The sequence below is a fragment of the Etheostoma spectabile genome, chromosome 2 (assembly GCF_008692095.1).
Source record: "Etheostoma spectabile isolate EspeVRDwgs_2016 chromosome 2, UIUC_Espe_1.0, whole genome shotgun sequence".
NCBI classification, from domain to species: domain Eukaryota; kingdom Metazoa; phylum Chordata; class Actinopteri; order Perciformes; family Percidae; genus Etheostoma; species Etheostoma spectabile.
The window spans coordinates 27,269,593-27,274,289 of record NC_045734.1 but is presented as its reverse complement, the minus strand read 5'-3'; positions in this window follow the sequence as shown (position 1 = coordinate 27,274,289).

Genomic DNA, 4,697 nt, shown 5'->3' with positions numbered 1-4,697 from the left:
GAGGTCTTCCTCCACAACACTATTCGTGTGCTGTTGGTGTGTGTGTGTGTGGTGTAATGTGTGGGTCGTGTCGTTGTGTTGTCTGGTTTGTCTTTTGTAGCATCGGGTTCAGGAAGGCCTAGAGAGGAACCACGTGACTTGAAACTCATAAAGGGTGTATACTCAGCCCCGTATTTGAACATAGGGGGGTATACTCATCCCCTGTATTTTAACCACATGGGGGTGTTACTTATGCCCTGTATTTTAACATAGGGGGGTTGTAGTACTTATTCCCCCTGTTATTTTACATAGGGGGGGTATCTTATGGCCCCTGTATTTTAACATAGGGGGCGTAACTAATTATGCCCGCTGTATTTACATAGGGGGGTGTATACTTATCCCCTGTATTTTAACATAGGGGGTGTATACTTTATGCCCCCTGTATATTACATGGGGGGTTTTACTTATCACGATTTTAAAGAAGAAGCTTTATATTTATTCATTGACACATTGATTCATTTATAACAGATAAACGTGGTGTCTTTAAGGAGGTCGTGTTACATTTTCGTCAACCCACTGTATGTTCCGATTATGGTGTTACAAGTCTGATGTGAATCTAATGCCAAAAAGAATTATGTTATAGATTGTAAGTGAAAGGGATAATTATGTTTTCAACATCATTCCATACTGGCAGGCAGAGTAGCTAACTGCTTGTTGAAAGATGTATTTGTCCATCTGAAGATCATGATGAAATTAATAACGTCACATATATAGTAGCTCACGTCAGTATGATACATCCGGGTATCAGCTATATACACGTTATATACACTCACTATATTGAAACACACGAATAAATATAAAGATCACATCAATGACTCCATTCACAGTGCATCATTCAGTGCACGATCGGTTATGCGTCATACGAGTCATCTGGGACGTGGCCATGCGACGCCAGCATGGGAACCCCAAGAGCTGAATCTCCTTTTCCAGAGCACAAAGACAAGCACAGCTTCGACTGTGCTTGGTGTCGTATCCCGCGCGCGTTATCCAGTCCAGCCGTGTGAGATAGTAGAGTACTCTCCTACTGGCTGTCCGCTCTGGTGTATATACCCTCGTAAGGCCTCCTCCCAATGCTGATCGTGCAGTCGGAACACCTCCTCTCTAGAGGAGAGACGCCAGTCGTGAGAATCCTCACCAATCCCAACCACCTCAACTGCGCTCCTTTCAACGCGAAGGACACGGCTCTTACTCCGAGCTCCTCCGGATGGACTGAGTTTCTCCACCACTTCTCGCAAGGAGACGCCAGCCACCCTCCTGAGGACACCCAATTTTCGGCCGCCTGTACCCTGATTCTCAGTCTTTCGGTCATGACCCAGCCTTCATGAACTATAGGTGAAGGGTAGGACCACACACTCGACGGGTAGATCGAGAGGCTTTGCCTTTCCCCCCCCTGCCTCAGCTTCCCTTTTGTCACAACGGTGCGATAATCAAAATGCAATACCCCCCCCCGCTGTTCCAATTCTCCGACAATCTCACGCTCCACTAGATCCCTCCACATTGCAACAGACCCCAAGTTATTTATAACCTTCAACTGGGGTACAGGTGACTCATCCCTACCTGAAGAATGCAACTATATCGTTTCCTGCTCAGAACCATGGCCTCGATTGTGTGGTTTGTGTGCTTTTCTGTTTGCATTGTTTTTATAGCATACATTGTGAATTGGTTGTATGTGTGTATATGCACTGCGTTTGGTATTTGGTTGTGGGGTTTATATGCAGCGCGTTGTGTAGTTGGTATGTTGTGTGTATAGCGCGTGTTGTGTATTTGGTGTGTTGTGTGTACATGCGCGCGTTTATTGTATTGGTTGGGTTGTTGTATGGGCAGGGTTTGACTGAATGCTGCGCAGGTGTTTGCTATTTGCTTGTGTTTTCTGAAGTTGCAGGGCGTTTGCCCTGTCGGCCACGTTCTCTAGCTCAGTGGGTAATGGAACTGGCCTTATTTCCATAGACCAGGAAAGGCTTTTGACTGGGTTGAACACAGTGTTATAGCAGACGCCAATGCTTTTAGCTTTCAGCCAAGTTTCATAGCTAAGTCTAGGTACTGAACCGTGAATATGGCGAGCATTGTTAGAGGTTAATGGTGGTTTGGCTGCACATTTAATGTGCAGAGAGGGGTACGGCAGGGATGCTCACTGTCGGGGATGCTTATTCCGTCACTATGGGCGGCGTGATCCATAAATTCAGAAAAATAAACTTTTAGTGTGTGTTTCTAAATGTGCTTTGCCAGTGAAAATCTCGGGTTAGCAAGACGATGCTAAGTCCTGCAATAATCTTGTACCTTTCTTTGAGCCTAGCATTTGGGTCCTCTGTAACTCATCACGTTTGTATTTTGAACCAGTAATTAGTTGGAGGAGTGTTGTTCATTCCTTATTTTGTAGTAATAGTTTACTTTTGAGGATCTCCTTTTGTTCTATTAAGTTTTTGTTTTCAAGTGATTGGTCCATTGTTCGTGATACGCTCTGTGTGCTGCATACTGCTTTATGAAATATTCTTTCACCTTACCAAATCCAAGCTGGTTTGTTGTCCCAGTACCCCTAGCTATGGGAGTAACAAAGGGATTTTGGATTACAAGTTCTCTGTTCCTTCCAGTCTTTGGCTCCCTTTTATCGTGGTGTTATACCGTGTGGAGATGCTGATTAAGGAGTGACAGGTTCACAGAAGTCCTTACACTAAGCTGCTACAAGAACCGGTGTGGCAGGCAGAACGGTTGGAGTATGCCTGCTGGGCTGGTGGAGCCATCAGAGGGTTTGCAGAGCGTGCGTGTTAACCCTTTAAGCACAAAACCAATGAGCAAAACTAAGCAAAATAATGCTGATGTAAAGGCCTTCTAGCTGTCAGTGAAAGCTAACGGGTACTGCTATAGAAACCACCTCAGTATTGTATTCATAATTATAAAAAATATTTTTAAAGTCTTTTTAAAGTAGTTTCTTGATTTTTAGGGCATCATTTACAGTAAGCTACATCGGAGCAAAAGTGTAAACAACATCTTAACTTCCTCTTTCAGTAACGTGTATTTAAATGGTGTGACACTGTGGTGGTTATTTAAATTAAGACCAGTGGGGGGGGGGATTGTATTGAATGTGGAGGTATGTGCATGATTGTTTGTGTGTGTGTGGTATTAAATGTATTTCAATTAGGACCAGTGGGTTGGACATCTGACCCTGTAGCTGAATGTTCACGTATATGGAGATGAATTCTGCTGTGGTTGACAACCTCTCGTCTGGCAGAGATATAAAAACACAGAAATCTTTCATTTCTCTGTCTGAACTTCAGATTGGACACCGTGTCAGAGTTCTGCTCTTCTCATCTTCTATCATCTCACCATCTTCAGACTTTGGGCAGTTTAGCTTCTAACATTCAATCAGTTGACAAAGGACAGCAGCACGTCACACTTCTCTACCAACTCTACAGTAAGAGTCTCCTCTTAGTGAGCTTTTGTCACTTTGCTTTCATGTTTTTGTCAACTTGTTTGTGACTTTCAGTCAGTATTCTAAAGAAATTGGTTTTTTTCCACTTTTTCCAACGGATTGTCAAAGGTTTGTCATTTATAATGTTGTACTCTTTTGTCAACGTTTTTGTTGCATTTTTGACAATAGTTTCCTTTCTAAAGAACCGTAAAATTAAATGTGATGTCTATATAATCAAGTTCACATGAATTACAGTAGGTTCAAATTTGACACTTTTGATTCTTTTTTGAGGTCTTTTTTACCTTTTTTTCGCACTTTTTTTTTACCTGGTTCTATTTTCTAGAGCTTTGTGACAATTTGTTTGTGTAGTTAGTTGTGAGTAACTAGGGTTGGGGACCGAAAAACTATATATAAAAACCTTTATGACAATATAAGAGATGGTAGCACATGTCAGAGAAAGGCTCTAACAGCTTATATGATAATATAAGAGATGTTAGATATGTTAGAGTAAAGGCCTAACAGCTTATATATGATGTAAGAGATGTTAGATATGTAAGAGTGTCAGAGTAAAGGCTCGACGGTTTAGTTGATATATAAGAGATGTGAGATGTCAGAGTAAAGGCTCCAACAGCTTTTGTGACATATAAGAGATGTTAGAGATGAGAGTAAAGGCTCACGCTTATGATAATATAGAGATGTAGAGATGTAGAGTAAAGGCTCTAACAGCTTTATTGATAATATAAGAGATGGTAGAGATGTCAGAGTAAAGGCTCTAACCGCTTATATGATATATAAGAGAGTTAAGATGTCAGAGTAAAGGCTTAACAGCTTTAATATGATGTATAAGAGATGTTGAGATGTAAGAGATGTCAGAGTAAAGGCTCTAAGCTATATGATAATATAAGAGATGTTAGAGATGTCAGAGTAAAGGATTCTATACAGCTTTATATGATAGAGATGTTAGAGGTGTTAGGTAAAGGCTCGAACAGCTTTATGTGAAAATATAGAGATGTTAGAGATGTCAGAGTCAAAGCTTATAACACTTGTAGTGATAAGAGATGTTATATTTGTTAGGATGTCAAGTAAAGCGCTAACAGCTTTATGTGACAATATAGAGATTTAGAGATGTCAGAGTACAGGCTTTACCAGCTGTATGTGATAACTATAAGAGATGTTAGATGTCAGAGAAAGGCTCTAACACTTGATGTGATTATATAAGACAGTAGATGCAGAGTAAAGGCTCTAACAGCTC